This window comes from Rutidosis leptorrhynchoides, chromosome 4, assembly GCF_046630445.1.
Source record: "Rutidosis leptorrhynchoides isolate AG116_Rl617_1_P2 chromosome 4, CSIRO_AGI_Rlap_v1, whole genome shotgun sequence".
Taxonomy (NCBI): domain Eukaryota; kingdom Viridiplantae; phylum Streptophyta; class Magnoliopsida; order Asterales; family Asteraceae; genus Rutidosis; species Rutidosis leptorrhynchoides.
Window position 1 is genome coordinate 275,248,631 of NC_092336.1, and position 22,895 is coordinate 275,271,525.

The following is a 22,895-nucleotide window of genomic DNA, read 5'->3' on the forward strand; positions in this document are numbered from 1 at the left end:
TATCTGTATTTATAATTTATGTTTAATTACAGTTAGTAATAAATATAAATATATCAATGATAAAGATTTCTATTGATATTGATAATAATAACTAAAATAATAATACTAAACGTAGTAATAACTAAAATTATAATGATATTAATAATATTCGTAATTATAACACCTTACATGTATTAACTTTCATATCTATATAATAATAATTCAACAAGTAGTGATATTAATATTAATAATAAAAGTAATGATAATATTACTATAGAAATTTTAGTCTAACTTATAATTAAATTTATTATATTAGATATTAACATATGATAATAATAACAACAATAATATTTCTTAATGATAATACTTAATAATCTTAATTCTTAATTCAGTGAATTAAATTTTATTATTTCTAATTGTTATAATTATGTAAATTTATATATGTATACCCTTATATTATTTACAAATAATTGTTCGTGAATCGTCAGGCATGATCAAAGGATAATTGATTACATGAATATAAATTTCAAATTTTCAAGACTCAACATTATAGATTTTGCTTATCGTGTCAAAAACATATAAAGTTTAAAGTATAAATTTGGTCGGAAATTTCCGGGTCATTACAGTACCTACCCGTTAAAGAAATTTCGTCCCCAAAATTTGATAGAGGTCGACATAGATGACAATAGGAATGTTTTCATGACGAATATGAGGTGATAATGGAGTTTTATCATTATGGAGAGATATAGATAAAACGATTCGATCATGTGAAGCGTACGAGTGAAACTATCACAAAAGAGTGAAATGAGTAAATAAATATATTTGTTTCAACCGATGACGTAGTTACTATTGATTTCCAAAATTCAAGGGATTTAAAGAAAATCTTACGTAATAAGATTTGGTTCTTTAGTGATTAGATAAATTAGAATCTTCTTTGATTATATGCACTAATCTGTTTTGATTGCTTTGTCGGATATTTCACTATAAATCTACCTCCTTCGTCTCCTTATTTTCCACAACTCCCATCTTCTATTCTTTCTCCCTCAATTCATACCTTAAAGTATTCTTTAAAATGCTCCATCCCGTTCTGATTCTTGTTATACTTCTAACTTCCATATCTTTCATTCTTCTCTTCCATCTACCGCCAGAAGAATCTATTCATTTCTATCATTTTCTTGGGATTATAATGTTTTTAATTCTCCCGTGTCTTTACGTTGCAATACGTATTGATATACACGTTTTGAAATTTCTGGGTGGTTGTTGGGTTTTATATCTTCCCTTATACTTCGATGTCCCTTCTTCTGTTTTCTTATAATCATTGTCATCCACAGTTAATGCTCTCTTCTCTTTGCTGTGATTTTATACTCCAATTTTCTAATTTTGGAGCTTTATTCTTTCGTTTTCTCTTCTTGCGATTAAGCATCTCTTGTAATGGTCCAGAATTCATACATATGGATCTTGGAATGAACATTGTTAGTGTTCTAAGAAAGAAATTGTAATGGCACAATCTTGATTTGTTAAATTACCAGAATACCCTGGAAAGACTGAATCATCAAAAAAGATTTTCTTGATATTCTTAGAGGTTAAATAGAATGCAAGAGCCGTGTAACATGGCACATGATGATGGTACTGTGAATCATCACATTCCATTAAAAACTCAACATGACTTACTGTAATATAATGACGTTGATCAAGTGTCATTATATTATACTAATTCATGCATCAGTTCCCAACACTACTTCAAAACATTCATATTTTAAACTCGAAGGTTTCAGAATTTAGAACTAAAATAGTTTCTTTTATGATGTAGCACAGATAGCGCGGACAGATAATTAATATCGGACGAGAGTATTTTGACGATATCTTCAGAAGTATTGAAGATATTTTCAATGAAAGATACGATAATATCTTGAAATTTCTAATATCGAAAGATGATGATGAAGATTTACCCGTAAGGGTTTAGATTCAGAAGCAAGGTGTTCGCTAAAGATTTCATTAGATACAGAATCATCTAGATTCTTTGAATATAGGGTTTGATCCTCGTATTTATTTTTTGTTTCCTTCATGGTGTGCTCAATTCGATTTTCAGTACCAAATTTTCTATCGAGCGTTCCTAACACTTCCTTCTTTATTATCAACTTTTGACCATTAAAACCATCTACAACATGCTACTTCATCAGTATTTTCAAAGTTAACGGATCCAGATCATCAGTTATCAAACCAAGGTGGTTTCGGGAGAATTGTGTTTTTAGATGATTAAACGCTGATTGTAATATGGTGGAATATAAAAGGTTCTCCAGTAACGATGAGGAAAGCTAATCGTATATATCAAAGTTATAATAAGGTTGATTCGAACAAAAAATTGAAGTTGGCTTGCTGGAGCTGTGACAAAATTGGCTACTTTGAAAAGAAGTTGTAATGTTGTTTTTGCTATTAAATGCTAAAGAATTCGTCGCGGTACGTGTTAAACTATGAATTTGGGTTGGAGAGTTTTTCAGATGCATAAATCTTTTCTTTCGTAGATGAAGTGCGGTTGGTTCAACCTCTCGATTGAGGTATTTTCAAGAATCATGAAAAGATTTGAACGCGAATTGTAACTGTCGAGGTACAATTTAGGTTTAAGGTGAAATCAAGTGGCAAACTTGAAGAATTGTTTAGTTTCATATGTTATAATCAATATTTTAATTCATTTTAATTGTCCAAAGTTAGCAGTCCAATAGTCTAATTGTCCAATGGTCCAATAGTCCAATGATTCATATACAGTTATATATATAATATTTGAATTAATTAATACGTATCGTGACCAGTGTACCAGTCTCAGTATTGCTCACAACTCAAACCATATATATATTTTGGAATCAACTCCAACCCTGTATAGCCAACTCCCACATTCACATATAGAGTGTCCATGGTTGTTCCGAAATATATATATAGATGGGTCGATATGATAGGTCGAAACCTTGTATACGTGTCCCGTTATTTAAAGTGCGTAAAATAAATAAATATATATCATGACCCGTGTACAACGTATTGTCTCAGAATTAATCCGACGTATTGTGTACATGTGTCCCGATTTAAAGTGCGTAAAAGTAAATAACAGAAATAAAATTGCGATAAATGTAATATGTAATTAACAGTTAGCTGGGAACAGTTAGCTTGGAACAGTTAGCGTGGAATCTTAACAAAATTCATCATAGTTAAATTGTTTGTTTCTAACACTTTTTATTTTGTCCAATGTTTTCTTCGTTATGCCACTTGTTGGATTCCGATAGGTCAAAATCCAAATATGTAATTTGAATGAAAATGATTGTTCTGTGGTGAATTGGATACGTATATCGGTAGTTGTAAATAGGATAGTAAATGACCATTGAATCAGATTCGAAGAATGTATACTGTAACTTATTAATGTGAGATATAAATATTCCTCGGGTACTACCTACACGTTAAAATATTTTCATCATTAATAGTTTGTACGAAAGAATTTTTAATTACAATCTTTATGAAAATATACTTGCATATATATTTTCTTCGGATGTAATTATGAATTTAATGAGTCAATAAGATATTAAACTCATTTGATTTTTCGGTTAGAATTAAAGTACATAATCTTTAAAACATTAAAGATTACATAATCGCCATGTAGAATGAAAATAAATGATGTAGAACGATACGTAGAACGATGATAATCGATGTGGGATGATATGTAGAGTGATGATCATACTCGAATTACAGATGGTGATATTGAGGCGTGTGATGTTGATATCCGAGGTACAAATTGTGATGTTGAGGTTTACGACGCGGTTGTGGTTGAGGGTGATATGGGTACTGTCGGCGTTGATGATGGTGGTACGGATTATGCTGCTGGTGTTGCTGCTGGTGTTTGTAACCTTCGCACCATATTCTCCAAAGCCGCCACGCGAGCGCGAAGTTCGTTAACTTAGTACACCGGGATGATTGGTGGTTGGAGTTAGCGAATGAACAAGATCTGAAATATGGGATAGTATATAATCGTGATGAGATACTCTAGAAATGAGAGAGAAAATGGTTTCTCGAACAGGTTCACCGGTAAGTGCTTCAGGTTCATCGCCAAGAGGGCAATTTGGTGGATGGAAGGGATCACCCTCTTCTTGTCTCCAATAATTTAGTATATTACGAACCCATTCCCAATTCATCCAGAATAGATGATGGGAGATTGGTTGATCCATTCCAGTGACGCTGCCTTCGAAGCCCGAATGGAAATCCATATCGGCGTAGCTGTCAGAGTCGGAGGAATTCGAACTAGATGCGGATTCCATCTTGTATAGTCGGGGAAATGAATTTTTGGTATGGAGTAGATTATAGGAGTTAGATTTGGTATTCTTCAATACATAATCTACATATGTATATATAATACCAAAATCCCATAAATTACGGAGAATCTTTGAAAAGATGTCAGCCAAAGGTAACAATAACAGATACGCTAAGATATGAATTTTGTCTATACACTTTCGATGCACTAAATGCAGTAAGACGTGTCTAGACTTATGAATGATAAGCAGGCATTTTCCTAAGGATGATAAGCAGATGATTTCCGACCAGAAATGATAAGCAAAACTTTTGACATGTAGACACGGTCAAAGTCCAGACTCATTAATCTATCCTAATAACTACTAGCCAGACACACTAATGCAAGACCTGGTTCGCTAAGACCACCACTCTGATACCACCTGAAACAGTGGGGATGCATCCCACTCAGTGCCTTCCCAGCTAACTGCCTGGTGACCACTGAGCGTACCTCAGACACTGATTTTACGGCCCGCCTCTCGACAACGTACAGCCAACCCTAATAGGGACCGCGAGGAGTAAGAGCCAATGCTTCGTCACAGGTAACACTGTGAGAACCCCCTCTATGATTAACCCGCTCATAAACGGCATTAAACCAGCTCTGATACCACCTGTAACAACCCGTCCTAATCCTTCTGGACGAAGTCATCAACATTTGGTTCCATTGCAATGATCGACTCCAAGTAAGGTCCTTAACATGAGCAAATTCACAGTGGAAGACTTAATTCGTACCGGAGAATAACATGCTTTAAAACGTCAACATAAAGTTGGTGAGATATAGGTTTGATGCTAGCAGCGTTATAACTATGGACCACAAGATTTCATATATTTAAATGTAATACACTCGTAAGTGTATGTAAAAGTAGTTGAGCACTTGGTAACCATACTTAACATTTAAATCATCGCAGCATATTCTTAAATAATCACTACACCGTACCAAGTGTAGTATACAGAAACGAAGTACTGTGCAACCGTTGAAAACTGGTCGTCCAGCCCGGTTGGGGTTGTCAGGCCCGATAGATCTATCAACAGGATTCACGTTTACATTCCTCATGTAAATATTAGCTACCAAGTATAAAGAAATATGCCATGGTATAACTCAACATAGAATTTATTTTTGATCACTTGTGTCCATAACGTAAATCATAAAATGCATGTATTCTCATCCCAAAATATTTAGAGTTTAAAAGGGACTATATACTCACCATACTGTATTTTGTAGTAAAAATACATATAACATCATTGAACACGTATAAGGTTGGCCTTCGATTCACGAACCTATATTATTCATATATTTATTAAAACATATTCTTATAATCAAACAATTTATTTATATATTTATTTATATATTATATATTTAATTGGTGTTTATATTTAAAAATGATTATTATTTATATAGTTATATTAATATATCGATATTTATATATATAATTGTTTAGTGTTATATTTAAAATCAATAGTTTGTTATATGTAAATATGTATATAACTAATATTAATAAGTTTGATATATATGTAGTTATGTAAAATATAAAAATATTGATATTGTTAGTAGTAATACTAATAGTTACAAAAGTGTTTCTAATACTAATATTAATGAAAATAATAATAACTTGTATTATCTTCATAATAATGATAATAATAATGATCCTAATTATGATAATAATAATAATAATAATACAACTGTTAGTGATAATAATAATAATAATAATTTCCTACTCGTTCTTATAATCATAATAATTGAAAATTTTATCATAATATTTATTTTAGTGGTAGCAATAGTATTAGTAATTATAATACTTGTAGTAATAACATTGATTAATAATGATAATTATAATTCTAAAGTGATAATAATACTAAAAATAATAATAATAATAATAACAATAATAATAATAATAATACAAGAAAATTACCTCATAAATCGGCCCAAAAAGAAATATGGTGACACTGCTAGGGTTCGAACCCGGGACATCTCGGTTACACAAACACCTCTAAACCATCGACCCAATACTGTCTTTCTGTTTTATGTTCGCTTAAATTTTATTAATCTCACTCTTATTTCATCCTCTTCTTCTTCCCAGATTTACTTATCCAGAAACAAATCGATACTTATAATATTGAGTCACCAGATTACTTTATAACTCGAATTTTAGACATAAACGTTTAGCTTTTGGGTGTTTGATTTAAATAAAATTAAAAGGAAAAAAAAAATAAGAGTAATAAAGCATAGCAGCAGTTCGCTAGAACACTATAACTTAAATCGTGATTTTGAAATCTAAACATTCTTAGCTAACTATTATAACATGAAACAAGTTCTAAATGACCCCAAGAAACTTTATGAATCATCAATTCGACTTGAAACATTAAAAACAACTGTGAATTTCCTCAAGAACCCATCTTTTGACTTTTAAAAAAAATAAGTTTGACTCAACAATTCTTGCTTGATACTAAAAATTGAGATATGATTTTTTCCAGATAGTGTGAATGACTCAATCCTGACATATCTGCATTATTACAATTTGCAAATTCATTCGAAATCGTGGTTTGGGTAAATTGAGTTTTAAACAGGGACGAGGTGGGTTTTTCTTTCCTTTCTGTTTTTATTTTCGACTTGCAGGGATACTGAATCACTTAGATACGTTCGGTTTATATAACAGTAAATCCAACAGAGGTTCACGAGTATGCAGGAAAAGATAAACAAAATTTTTGGTTTTATTACAATCTGATAATGATATAAAGTAAAAAAAATTACGCGTATGTATATCTGTTTTTATTATTTATTTATTTTTTTTATTAATAAATAATAACTAATAATTAATAATTATATTACAATAATAATATTGTTTATATTATAAAAGAGTTACTAATAATTAAATAATAAAAATTATAATATTAATGATAATGATAATAAGTTGTATAATAATAACAATAATTAATACTAATTTTAATAATTTTAATAGTAATAATAGTAATGTAACAAGTTATATGTATCAAATTTTACATTCATATATTATATACATTACAATTAATAATATTTAATAATACTTAAATGGATTCAAATGAATTTAACAAGAAACAGATTAGTTGGCATTAAATCACAAGGAAGAAAAAGATGAAAGTTGTAATTGATAAGAAATAGATTACTTATAAATATCTGTATTTATAATTTATGTTTAATTACAGTTAGTAATAAATATAAATATATCAATGATAAAGATTTCTATTGATATTGATAATAATAACTAAAATAATAATACTAAACGTAGTAATAACTAAAATTATAATGATATTAATAATATTAGTAATTATAACACCTTACATGTATTAACTTTCATATCTATATAATAATAATTCAACAAGTAGTGATATTAATGTTAATAATAAAAGTAATGATAATATTACTATAGAAATTTTAGTCTAACTTATAATTAAATTTATTATATTAGATATTAACATATGATAATAATAACAACAATAATATTTCTTAATGATAATACTTAATAATCTTAATTCTTAATTCAGTGAATTAAATTTTATTATTTCTAATTTTTATAATTATGTAAATTTATATATGTATACCCTTATATTATTTACAAATAATTGTTCGTGAATCGTCAGGCATGATCAAAGGATAATTGATTACATGAATATAAATTTCAAATTTTCAAGACTCAACATTATAGATTTTGCTTATCGTGTCGAAAACATATAAACTTTAAAGTTTAAATTTGGTCGGAAATTTCCGGGTCATTACAAAGTTCCAAGATATGATAAAAAAAAATGTGTTGGTCAACTTGCATATTACCGATGTGCTCAAAGGGATGCCCAATTATGGACGCTTCATCAAAGAGTTAATCTTTCAAAGGAGTAAATATCATGAGGAAACATCATTCTTTATTGAAGAGGAGTGCAATAAGATACTTGCATCAAGGCCAAGAATCCCTAAGAATTAGGTGATCCGGGAAAATTTGTTTTCCCATGTAAGTTCAGTGAATCGGAAGTGTTCAATGCACTTTCCGACTTGGGAGCAAGCATTAACCTAATTCCCCACTCACTTTATGAAAGACTTGGCCTTGGACCTCTTAAACCAACTCGAATTCGTATAAGGTTGGCCAACCATTCGTTTGACACCACTATTGGAATTGCCGAGGACATCTTGGTTAGCACTGACTCCTTGGTGTTCTTGGTTGATTTTGTTATCATGGAGATGAAGGAGGATCTTCAAGTCCCCCTCATCTTAGGTAGACCATTTCTTGCAACCACCGACACCATCATCTTAGTACAATGCAATTAAGTCAACATTGGAGTTGGTGAAGAGCGTGTGACCATAAATATTCGAGAAGCTATGAAGCAACCGAGCAACACCGATGATGATGAGTGTTATGCCCTTGACCATATTGACCTTTATGTTGATGATGTGCTTGAAAAGCTTTTGGGGTTTGATACCTCGGGGTTCAACCAAATTTTTGAAAATGAAATTGTAGACTTAGAAGTCGATTTTAGTGAATTGATGAATGTTAGTGTCGATGATAATGAGCTTGAAAGTGAAATAATTCGGGAAGAGTCATTCAAGTCCATTCCTAATGAGGATAGATTTAGAATCAAATCCTCATGGGAAGAACCTCCCGCTCTTGAGCTCAAAGAGCTCCCCGAGCATCTTGAGTATGCTTATCTTAAAGAATCAAGTCAACTTCTGGTGATCATCTCATCTAGACTCACCGTTGACCAAAAGTCAAAGCTTGTTTCACTTCTCAAGTCTCACCATAAATCAATTGTATGGAAGACCACGGATATCCCGGGGATCATTCCATCATATTGCACTCACAAAATCCTCATGGAGGAGAACTTTAAACCGGTTGTCTAAAGACAAAGGAGACTTAACCCTAATATGAAAGATGTTGTGAAGAAGGAGGTTATTAAATTGCTAGACGCGGGCTTAATCTACCCCATCTCGAACTCACCATGGGTGAGTCCCGTCCAAGTGTTTTCCAAAAAGGGTGGAACCACGGTGATCTTAAATGACCAAATTGAGCTTGTCCCGACCTGAACCATCATGGGATGGCGGGTGTGTATTGATTATCGACGTCTAAATGATGCCATGAGAAAGGATCATTTCCCTCTCCCGTAATATCGATCAAATGATTGAGCGTTTAAGTGGAAAAGAATCTTATTATTTTCTTGACAGTTTTTCGGGATACTTCCAAATCCCCATTGATCCCATGGACCAAGAAAAAATGACCTTTACATGTCCATATGGTACTTTTGCATATCGTCGAATGCCCTTCGGGTTGTGTAACGCCCCGGGGACATTCCAAAGGTGTATGCTTGCAAGTTTCTCATATATGGTAGAGGATACTATGGAGGTATTCATGGAAGACTTTTTGGTTTTTGGAGACTCTTTCGACCATTGTCTCCAAAACCTTGATAAAATGTTGACCCGTTGTGAAAAAGCAAATTTGGTACTTAATTGGGAGAAATGCCATTTCATGGAAAACGAAGGGGTGGTCTTGGGTCATAAAATTTCTAAGGCGAGAATCGAGGTTGATAAGGCTAAGGTGCAATAAAAGACTTACCTATACCATCAGAAGTAAAAGCAATTGAAGTTTTCTTGGGCACGCGGGATTCTACCGCCGATTTATAAAAGATTTTTCTAAAATTGCCTGTCCCATGACTAAATTGCTAGAAATGGACCAACCTTTCTTGTTTAATGATGATTTCATCGAGGTGTTTAAGTTACTTAAGGAAAAGCTCATTAACCCACCGATTCTTATCTATCCTGATTGGGATAAAGATTTTGAATTAATGTGCGATGCGAGCTATTATGCGCTCGGGGTGGTCCTTGGTCAAAGAGTTGACCAACACTTTAGACCAATTTATTATGCGAGTAAAACATTGACTGGGGCACAATTGAACTACACTACTACCGAGGAGGAACTTCTCGTGGTAGTGTTTGCTTTTGATAAATTTCAATCTTACTTTATGCTTTCCAAAATGATCGTATACACAGACCACTCCGCGTTACGATATCTTTTTCAAAAACAAGATTCGAAACATAGGTTAATTAGGTGGGTTCTTCTCTTGCAAGAGTTTGATATACAGATAAGGGATAAAAGGGGGGTCGAGAATGTGGCGGCCAATCATTTGTCTAGATTAGGCAACCCCGGGTTACAACCATTAAATGAGTCCAAAATTCGGGACACTTTTCCGGATGAACATTTGATGGGGATTGAGTTAGTAGATGAGGTTCCATAGTTTGCGGATTTTGCAAACTATTTGGCTTCAAATGTTTTGAGAAAAGGTCTTTCGTATCAACAAAACAAGAAATTTTTCAATGACCTAAGATATTACTTTTGGGAAGACCCGGATTTATTCCGCATAGGGGCGGATCAAGTGATTCGGAGGTGTGAGCCCACTGGTGGCCATTTTGGACCGAATCACACCGCGAAAAAGGGGTTCGATTCGGGTTTATTGGCCCACTATATTCAAGGATGCCCACGATTTAGTGTAACGTTGTGATTCGTGTCAAAAGTCTGGTTCCATTTTGAAAAGAGACGAAATGCCTCAAATCGGAATTCAAATATGCGAGGTATTCGATGTATGGGGCCTAGATTTCATGGGGCCATTTCCAAACTCGAATAAATGCCTTTACATTTTAGTCGCGGTTGATTTTGTCTCGAAATGGGCCGAGGCTAAAGCCTTACCAACAAATGACGTGAGAGTTGTGGTGAAGTTCTTAAAAATCTTGTTTGCTAGGTTTGGTGTTCCAAAAGCGTTGATCTCGGATTGAGGAACGCATTTTGCGAACCATCTTATGGAGAAAGTCATGGAAAAATATGGTGTAGTGCATATGTTCTCGACTCTTTACCAACCCCAAACTAGTGGTCAAGTCGAGAACACTAATCGTGCCTTGAAAAGGATATTAGAGAAGACGGTTCAAAACAACCCGAAGGTATGGTCCACTAAGCTCGATGATGCCTTATGGGCATTTCGGACCGCCTATAAGACAACCATAGGAACGACACCGTTTAGGCTAGTGTATGTTAAAGCTTGTCACCTCCCGGTGGAGGTTGAACATAGAGCATTTTGGGCGTTAAAAGAGTTAAACCTAGATTTGACCCAATCTAAAGAAAAGTGGGTTATGCAACTTCATGAGTTAGAGGAGCTAAGGTTAGATGCATACGAGAACTCCTCGTCATACAAAGAGAAAACCAAGAAGTGGCATGATGCCCGATTAAAAGGTCCTAAGGAATTTCACCCAAACGACAAGGTGCTTGTGTTTAATTCGCAATTCAAGTTCTCACCAGGGAAACATAAGTCTAGGTGGTCGGGCCCATATATTATTAAGAGAGCATATCCTACGGGATATGTAGAATTGTTTGGGAATGGAAATACTTTCAAGGTAAACGGTCATAGGCTCAAGATTTACAATGATGAAGCCAATGCTTTCGAGCTTGATGACATCAAGCTTTACCCCAAGTAATATCCTTGTGTCAAAACGGGCCAAGTGATAGACCCGTGATCAAAACAATCACACTTGTATTATATTTTCTCATTTTTCGATTGCATCTCATGTAGGATTGTATGATATTTTTTTGTTAGTTGCATTTGCATTTAACTATATTTCATGCATATGGAAAACTGCAAAATGTCAAAAATAGCTTGTGAACGGGTCGAAATAGGCTTGAAATGTGAAAATCTGCATCCAGGTTGAAGGGCAACGCTTTTATCATAAAAGCGACGCTTTTGGCTCTATAAGAGCGGTCCTTCTATAACAAGAGCGCCGCTATAGGTTGTGATTTTGGAACAAATTTGATTAGTAGCCAAGAGCGGCGCTTTTCATTTTCAAAAGTGGCGCTTTTGATCTTAAGAACGGCGCTCCTACACTAAGAGCGGCGCTCCTATACCCGATACTTTAAAACTCTGCAAGACCCATAAAATCATTTGTATCTTTCACCCACTTCATTTACTCTCACTCTAAAATGGCTGAACATGCTCTAATTCGAATTCCTACACCAAATTAGCATCTTTTGTGAAGATTTCTTGCATTCTCATCGACATTTAACATGAGTCACGTAAGATTCATGCTTCATTAACACTTATCTTTAATTTATTGCATGATTCTTGCTATGTTTTTACTTCTACTTGTTGCTAGATCTCTAAGCAATTGATGATGATTATGATAAATTGGTGATAGATTCTAGTTATTCTTATGATCCTTAACATGATTTGTATACTTGATTTCACAAATTTGAATCTTGAATTTCTAGGGTTCATCCCAATTTGGAGGTTTTCGAAATTGATGATTAATTGAGAGTTTAATGATAAAATTGGTTGCAATACACTTCTATAACATGTTTAAATCAACATGAATCAAACTTTCATGCTTGTATGATCTTAATTTGAAATTAGGGTTCTTGATTTTTGGATGTTGACTATGTTTGACCAATTTGGGTAATTTTGTGATTGAAGCTTCTTGTGTATGATAAGAATTGAGACGTTATGGCTAATTACTTTACAATGTTGTGTGCTACTAGTCTTAAGCTTAATTTGAATTTTGAACTTTGACTAAGAGTTTGACTTTTGCATGTGAGCAACTTTGACCATACTTGTTGATTGTGAAGCTTTTAGTTTTGAATTAAATGTAGGGGCATCCTGCCCCATCGATGAGCGAACGTGAAATAACTACTTAATGCTAACGTCATAATTTTTTTTTGCATTTATCGTTTGTTGAGTTAATTTCAGAGAGTTAATAGAGGAAAGGGAATTGTGAGGTCCATCGATGCTCATGATTGGCTGCAAGAGCCTCTATATATTAAGACGCTTGAAGATCAAATGGGTAATAGGATAAGTATGCCGGTATGTCCGGCCAAGTACATCTATTGGACTCAATTTGAGCTAGCGGGTTTAGGCCATGATATTCGGCATATGTTCATAGTGAAAGTCAATGATCAAATTTTGCGCCGATGGGAGCCTCTTCTTTACATGTATGGTGACATATACCCAACACTAACCCGTGAATTCTTTCAAGGTCCGCTTGCAATGGGTGTACAACTACCTCACTTTTAGGCTTAGGGGAAAAGAAAGGCAAATGAACATGAGCCAATTCATGGAGTGTCTCGGTCGCTACTATGGGCTAATCCCAATGATACCTTCGAGTACTTGGCCAAGTGTGAAACCTTCAACCCATGTGAGTTTGATCCAAGGAAGGTTTGGCACAAGATTTTAGCAATGTTGAATTCACTCCTGACAACCTAGTTGAGCATGCACTCAAAAGCCCCTAACTTAGGTGCATTCACAGTTTCTTCGCTCAATCGGTCTTCCACCGAACGGAAGATGTTGATAAGGTGACATTGTTCGATATTTGGTTGCTTCATCGTGTTTTAAAGCAAAAACATCTTCATATCCCCAATCTCATCGCAAGTTATCTATTCGACCCAATTGGCGAGAAATCTACGCGCCCAAGTGTTGGTGGTCATTACGTGACTCGAATAGCAAAATTTATAAAGGTGAATTTCAATGATTTGTGGACAATCCCTATGCCTCAATTGGGTACTGATGATTGCCTCTGGAGTCGCGACTTGTCGGCAAACCCAAATCACGATGGGTAATTGGTAATTCATCTTGATAATGGTTCATGAAACAATTTTAATAATTTGGCATGTAACTTTTATTAATTTACAAATTATCTTGTGGAATATCGAATTATTGATTCGTTGTGAGGTAGTACACTTGTATTGCTACTCTCACACATGATCACTACTATGTTTGTAATAATTCGACAATTATGCTTGCTTGATGCATTTGTGTATGCTTGTGGTATTTGGCTTGTTGTGAATTTAGTGGTAGGATAAACTTTGATGATTGATCCAAGCCTGGCATTAACTTCAGGCATCAAGCTCATCGACATACAATTTTTGGTGACTAAGTATTATCCGAATGGTGACAACAAAGATCAATTGATCTAATCCGGGTTTACTTTCTCTTCTCTTTTCTATTCAAATTCAAAATGTCCCTCAATTTTCTGAAAATGTATCGTTTAATACAATGAGGGCATTGCATCAAACTAAATGTTGGGGGAGAGTAAAATTTGGGTCATTTTGAACTTTTTCGGGTCAAACTTGTCGCATACACTCTATAAAGGTTAAAACTTGTATTGTTGATCAATTTTTGGAACAAGTTTTTAACCATTACATTAATACAAATTATAAACACTAAAATGGTTAAAACTTGAAAATTTTTGGAAAAGTAAATTTTTTTCCTTGTGTTTCATAAATTTAGGGAAGTAAAGTCTTCCATTTGTGTTGGTAATTGTAATTCCAAGTGGAAGTAAAGTCTTCCACTTTCAAAATGATTTGTGCTCAAATGCTAAAATCCAAAAGAAAAATCAATTCTTTTGCATGGAAGTTAAAGTCTTCCATGTATGTTGTTGCAAAACCTAAGTGTTTAAAGCCAAAAGCTTTAGCACTTTCAGATGACTAAAGTCCATCCACTTTTGTAGGGAGTGAAGTCTCCCGAATTTCGTTCTACTTGGTGTGGGATACTTCCTAATCCACACCATTTCATATTGACATTGGTTGTCTCATCATTTCACGATGGTTCAACCGATGTATCATACCGAGGGAAGAGGAGCCATCGAGCTTCAACGTGTGCTATCTTCTTGATGAAGAGCAATGGCTTCGTGCTATTGTTGCTAGACAACACACGCCATAGCCAAAAGCTATGGCACCCATTTGTTCTAATCAACTAATGGAAAGGTAGTATCTACTTCTTACCTTTTTTTAAAATAAGCATAAAAGTTTGTTATGTGGGAAGTAGCCTAACACTTGGAAGTAAAGTCTTCCAAGTATTATCGTGTACCAAACTTGGAAGTAAAGTCTTCCAAATCAAAGTTTGTGTTTCAAGCTTGGGAGTAAAGTCATCCAAGTTAAGTTTGATTCTTTTAGGAAGTAAAGTCTTCCTAGCCGGGTGTTAAAGGTCTCATCTTTAACACTCATGAGTGGCTCACACCTGCTCGTCAAGGAATTCAAATTCCGCCCAAATTTTTGGAATTGTTGGATCTCTTATTTAGCCACGTGGGGCCCTAATTCCACGAACCTTCGTCAATGCTTTCGCCCTACTATGAGAGAAACCATAGAGTTGTGATAGAAAGCTTGATGAGTGCCGGTTAGCCCGAGCTCGGGTTGACCCATAAAGATAGGGATACCCAGTCCCCTAGATTTGGTACACCCATACATGGAATTGACGATTATATTTGGAATTGACGAATCATTGGTGTTTTGAGGGCATGGAGGTAGAAGAGGGATAACCATCGCGGGGTTGACTAAAGGAGCATTCTTTTTGGGGGCATACACTTATTACACGAAGGAATCCTTAGCGAACGATAATTTTGATGATATTCATGACCCATTCTCATTTTGGGTACATTTTGTGAGTTTTATGGTGATTAGAGCTTCTTGCATATATTTTGAGTCACCTTGTTTTCATTTTGGCGAGTTTGATTATATTGTGAATAGTGTTGAGATTTGATTTGGTTGAGTTGATGGCTATCCCGCGAATCCTACATAATTGGTCAAAGTCAAGGGGGTCAAAGTTTAATATTGTGAAAATCTTATGTTTGATGATTGGTGTTTGACGACCTCTTAGGTGATGCATTTGATTTTGACTAGGGAATGATTGTTTCGGGTAGACCTAGGTTTGAAAATGGGTTAAAATGGCTTAAAAAGTCGAATTTCTGGGGTATCAGCACTTGGAGCGCCGCTCCATATCCTTGCGCGCCGCTCCACATGGAAATACCTGAAGTGCCAGATCTTTAAAAAGCCTCGAACTGATTTTTCAGTTGAATGGAGCGCCGCGCGGCCTTTTGACGTGCCGCGCAATATCCTGGCGCGCCGCGAAGATTGCTGTCGGGCAGTCTATTTTTCTTTTTAAATGAAATAAAACATGAATTTTCTTAGCCACACAAAAGGGAAAACGGGTACAAGCAGTGTTTTACTCCCAATTCTTTCATTCTTTTCATTCATAACAACTTTTCTACACATTCAAACACCTACATCTAAAAACCCTAATTTTCAAGACTTCAATTTCTTGTTCACTTATCTTCAAATCTTGCAAGAATGGTTAACCCAAAGGTCCGAATTTATTTTCTATCTTACTAATTTCATCTAATTGTGTGTATTTACATGGTTAATCTTTGATTTACATGATGAATTAGTGTGGAGTTTCTTTAATTGGGGTTTTGTGTTCTAATTGGTAATGAGTTTTGTTAGATTATGATTGTATGCTTTGAATTCATAATTAATTTTGTGTTTTTAGAAGTTGCAATTGATACTAGGGTTTGTATATTTGGGAATGCGAATTTGTAGGTGATAAAGGAGTTACATGCTTGAAATTGCTCTAGTTTTTGAATTGTTTATGTGTTTTTAAGCTAGTGTGGGGTTGTGTTCATATGGGCGGGTCATGTTAGTTTGAATGACTTGATGCAAAATTGGTTTAGTTATGTATGATGCCATGCTAGTGGGGATTAAACATGTGTTTTTGAGTTGTGATGAGTATGTTGGTAGTAGTAATTTACATTGGTAAACATTGGTAAACATGATGAACTTTTCTAGATTTGTGAAAATTAAAAAAAGTGTTATGAGTAGTCATGTTTGTTAATATTTTGGTAATGGTGTGAAGTGAGCGTCGTTGATATGATGAATTGGTATAAATGATCGTATGATATGAGATAGATTTGTGGTTTTGGCATTGTTTTACAAGTGTTATTTGTTGACTTGGAGATTGTTTTCAAAAGTGGATTGACATGAAATATGGTTTGATTGTAAAGGGTACTTGGTGCTTATTATTATGACTAACACTAACTTTTGAGTTTCGTGTTTTGTTTTCTTTACTTGTTTCATGAATGTAGAGATCGAGAGGAAACCAGGAACAACAAAGGCAACCACCAAATAATCCTGAATTATGGTTATCCCAAATCTCTAATGATGAGGATTTGGAAGAAAGGTTCACAACAAATAGCGCTCGTCCGATTGAGCGAACTTTTTATTTGGATTGGTCGCAACTTTCATCATTGGGTAATAATATTGTTCAGGAGTTGCGCCGTCACTTGTGGGTAGTTTATGCGGGTAATGAGTTGAGACCTTATGAAAGGTTATTTGAAATTAATGAAGATATTTATGAGCAGTTAACTATAGAGTTCTTCTCAACTGTTAGTTGTAGACCGCGAGCCTCTCCGACCGAGGCAGATTTCTTGATATTTAGGCTTGGCGGGCTAGAGCGTCGCATGTCTAAAATTGCGTTGGCTCGGGCTTTAGATTTATATCCTGAGTTGACTGATAATGATTTGAAGTGGCATTTGATGAATTGCAGAGTGTTTGGGCAGGAAGTTTTCAGTGAGAGTGAGTATTGGCCAACTGTGGCAAATGATAATGCTGGTCCGTTTAGTTCCAGTCGGAGTGTTCAGTCGATGCTTAGACTTCCTGAGGACCGAATAATTTTTAAGATGATTGCTAGTATGTTCATGGCTAGGAGAAACGCGAATAAGATTCAGCGAAGGGATCTTTGGATCCTACAACAAATTAAATTAAGGGAGCCAATCGATGTCCCGTGTATGTTAGGGGTATGGTTGCAAGAGATTGGGACAGATACACGCACGGAACGCCCATTGTTAGGTGGGCATTTGGTCACTAGGTTTGCTCGGGCGTTTTCGGCCCCGACTAGTAGATGTGATGTAGTGGGAGTTGAGGCGATGCCCACTAATATTCTGTTTTTCTCGAAATCTGAGTTTATTCTATGAGGGACAACAGGTTGGGTTTTGTGGTCTGATGAACAGCAACAACCGGGAGATAGTGCAGGTCGTTGTCATGGACGTGGTGTTAGTCGATCCACGTAAGAGGCAGGTAGCTCGAGTGCTGCGAACGTACGGGGTACGTGGTCAATTAGTGAAGAGAGTTGGAATTCGTTGGTTAACAGTGTAGACGGTCTTCATTTGGAGTATAGGGACAGCAGGTCAGCGTATGATGCTCAGGTTGAGAATAATCAGCGGATGTTAGCGGAGCAGCGTAGGCATAACGAGGATTTGATGACTTGGCACCAAAACAATTATGGGTTGATTAAGACAACCCTGGGACAGTTTGGAACAAAGTTAGGTCATTTGGGAGAGCGTGTTGACAGGGTAGAGTACGATGTTAGGGGTATTCCGGCCCACAATCAGTGGGAGGTCCATCAGCGACAAATTCAGCGTCAGATGCGTCAGAACCCGGAGGCGTATATTCCGACGCGAACTACCATTCCCGATTATACGTCAGTTACTCCTACGAGACCGGATCCTTCATATGACCCGTACCAAGCTTGTCAGGATACTTATGGTGTGAATTGGGACCCTACCGGAGATTTTTGGCCGAGGAATGATTGATTGTTGCGCATGTTATGTTGTATTTGTTTGAAACTATTTCTATTTCATTTGGTCTGTACTTGAATAATTTTACTTTCTGTTTATGTACTCTGCAACTTATTTGAGGGACAAGGTGTTTCGGCATCGGGTGGTGCCACCTTGTCCCGTTTATGTAGTTCGTATGTTTTTATTTTTCTTAGGTTTGTTGATGAAACAATTTTTCAAGTCTGGCATTAAGTTCAGCAAAACTGCATGATTGATGATATTGGTGTGATGATCAGAATTGGATGATGTTCTTATGCTGGCAGTCAGTTCAGCGCCATCTGTCACTGGCATTCCGCGATCAGTGGTTAACTCGATAAGTTTTTATATTTTCTTTCTCACATAACCCTTTCGATTTTTATCTATTTTTGATCTCAAGTGATGGGGACATTACTTGATCTCAAGTGTGGGGTGGGGGATGTAAAATCTCTTGGGTTGGTTGTTAATGGAATCATCATCATATTTGTTTTGATTTAAAAAGACTTGACGTTTCACGGGTTTTGGTCGTTAAAAAAATGAAAAATTAGGGGTAAAATAAAAAAAATGAAAAATTAGGTGGGGATGTAAAATCTCTTGGGTTGGTTGTTAATGGAATCATCATCATATTTGTTTTGATTTAAAAAGACTTGACGTTTCACGGGTTTTGGTCGTTAAAAAAATGAAAAATTAGGGGTAAAATAAAAAAAATAAAAAAAATGAAAAAAAATAGAAAATTTAGTTTAAAAATAAAAAAAGTAGAAAAACAATTGAAAATTCGGCCAAAACCCTTATTATGAAAATTGGCTTGGTATTTTATGGTATAATTCGTGTTTTCAAAGAAGCCAAAATTGTCCCACATGTTCATTATTTTAGACATGAAATCCTACGAGTTCAGGGAACTCACTAGTAGGTCACATGTACCAAAACGGGTGTAAACCGTGAGAGAGCGGTGATTGCATAGCGTGATTGTGACTGAATCACGTGTCTGATCACAAACTTTTGGTTACTTGGTATAGCAGACTTCCGAAACTATATCATTTTATTATTACATCATTTAATGGTGTGATATTGCGGGAAGAGGAGCCTAGAGCTTCACCAGTGTTATCCTTTTTAGGAACAATAGCTACGTGCTTGTGTTTGCTCAGACAACACAACCCATAGCCAAAAGCTATGGCACCCAAAGGTTTTTGGGATTTAAACCGAGTGTCAATTGAAATAGATTGGCATTCCCGAGTGACTCAGATCCACTTATTAAGGAAGTAAAGTCTTCTGACCGTTTCACTTGGTACGTATACCTCTTAAGCTGTACCATTTCATTACCCATCATTTCACGATGAAGTACTGTTAGAGGAGAAAGTCTTGAACTTTCAAAACATGTTCATTATTTTGAATGTGAAATCCTACATGAACATTAAAATTCATACGTAGGTCATCTGCACTAAGGCGGGTGTCAACCGTATGTGGTCGAAACCGGACCATGCGCTAGATCGAAAACTTAAACAGGGTGATCCTCATTGTTTCTCCTAACAAGGACAATGTTGCACCCGACCACCTTATTTAACCATACAGGATGTATCTTTTCCATCCTTAAGGGAGTCAAGTCTCCTGAACGACACACTTGCTGATTTGTTTCAGAAGATGTAGTCCAGACCAGTTGTAGGGTGACGAAAAATCTTGAAAAGTCATTGCTAAAATCGACTGAAAATCTACCAGGCCTCAACGTCAAACAGGGAAACTGGTAGTCAAAGCTTATCTCAATGAGGGAGATTTGCTAGCCAAATGGGAAGCGCACCATGATACACAAAATGTCAGTGATTGATCAGATTCCCAGTGGATAACCTCCGGAAAGGTAAGATATCAGCTTTTAAGCCTGATGAACCTCAATCTTTATTGTTGACTTAACGGATTAGATGATCACCTCATGACTATCGATGATATCTGGACGTAATGTGTATCCTCCTAAGCACATTATTTTCTTACCTACATCTCGCGATGTTAGGTACTGTGGGAGGCTTGACTTGACCAATTGCGAGGTAGCCCGTGAGTTCTTTTTGGCACATGTGTTCGATTGTCATATCTTTGGTGTTTGGCTCCCACTTGATTCCCGGTTCCTTTGAAGGCTTACACTATGGTTCGAGATTCTTTGCCTCATTTTATTTGGTACGTTATTCGAGATTATCTTTGGTTACTATAGCCATTACATATTGATTGCGGTTTGGGAAGTTATTTCGGGGGAATGCAAGTGGGAAACATGGTTGTTATTTACTCCAAATCGTGCCCACGCTAGTTGTTTATTTGGTTTCTTGTTCGTTTGGTTCTACATACATGTTTGAAGAGTTATTATATGGTAGAATATTATTATCGAGTTCGATTGCTTGAGGACAAGAAAAACTCTAGTGTGGGGTTGTTTGATATCGCATATTTGATACGCGTTTTCCTTAGCGATATCGGGTACATTTTGGTCCTTTTGGATACGATTTGGTGTTATTTTGATAAGTGTTGCGAAAGTTGGAGTTCCAAGACCAAGAAGGTTAAATTTGAAGTTATTTGATGGTTTTGGTGATTTTCTATGTAAACGAGTGAAAGAGTTTGGTCCGATTCAAGTTTTGACGAATATTAGTGAGTTTTCAGCTCAGATTCAGCAAACAGGGCCTGGAGCGCCGCTCCAAAACCTTGAGCGCCGCTCCAGTAGGCATAAAAAGTAGTTCGACAGTTTGCAGGTGGCCAGAAATCAAGTTCACAGCAAATGGCGCGCCGCGTGGGGTTTTGGCGTGCCGCGCGGGTATCTGGCAGGCCGCGCCAACTTTAGCCGGGTTCATATTTTTTCCTATTTAAAGCCCAAAAATTTACCCTAATTACACACTTTCGTATTCAGACGATTTCCAGCAGCTTTTTGACGAACCAAGGTGATTTTTGCGGATTCCCAAGCTCATTCTAACACATCAATCATTCCGGAAACAAGTCTCGATCCGTCTATCATTCAAGAACACAATTTTCATTAGGTTTAATTCTTATCATCATTATGAATACTCTTAATTGTTTATTTGTGATTTTGGTTTTAGCCATGATTGGCTAAGCTTTTTAATGTTTGTCTAGATTGAATATTCGTATGTGTTTGGATGATACTTTAATATTTTATTGATTAATGCATGATAATTATGAGTTTTGATTAAGAACCATTCTTGTGAGTGTTGATTATTGTTATTAGGTTGATTAGTGTACTTGTTTGAACAAAGGGAACCCTGTTTCAATTTAGTACACTAGTTTTCAATTGATTTGTCTTAACCAATTGGGTGCTTACTGGACCAAGGGGTAAACCGGGTAACATAGATTAAACAAAACAGGGGTGAATTGTGTGGAGCGAACGCGTAATCAATTGAATCTTAATCTTATAATTAGTTAATTACTGAGTCACAAACGAACGAGGTCTTTGGTGAAAGGGAACCCTAAGCCAATAAATCTAAGTTTGACGTGTTTGCTAAAAGAGAACTCTGGGTAAACCGACTCTGTAGTTGCATGTATTGATAAATTGAATTAGTGCTTAATAACAAATCATCCGACACTGCGAATAGGAGATCTAGGCGAACATTCTTTTATCCATTGAATTCAAATATCTTTACTTTTCGTTGAGTCAGCATTTATTTTTATAAACTTAAAAACATAAAAATATTGTCTTTTATTTTTAATCAATCTTTGATTTGGCTAATCGTTAAATAGCCACAAAACAAACTATCTAGTACTTTCGATTTTCATAGATTGACTTAGTTTACTTTTATTAATTACAATCTTAATTCTCACATTTAAACTGTCCTTGGAACGATTTCGGAATTACCATCTTTATACTATTACACGATCGGGTACACTGCCCGTTAGTGTGTAGTAATCTTTTAACCAGCATTTTCCATTATAAATTATAGACACGATTTCACACATCAATGGACATCCTGTACATCCTACGGCTAAGTATAAATCTAAGAAAACTCTTATCGTCTAACCTATCTACATCCTTATTAAAAGCTATAGTACTCATTAGCTCAACACACCACTCTTTATATACAGGCCTACGAGTGGCAAATAAACGTTTCCAATCGAAAAAAGAAGAGCTGCCATACCTTTGGATTAGATGCTGCCTAACTGGGTTAGCTAGGTGGACCCTTTCCAAAGGCTCCCAATCTATTACCCTTGG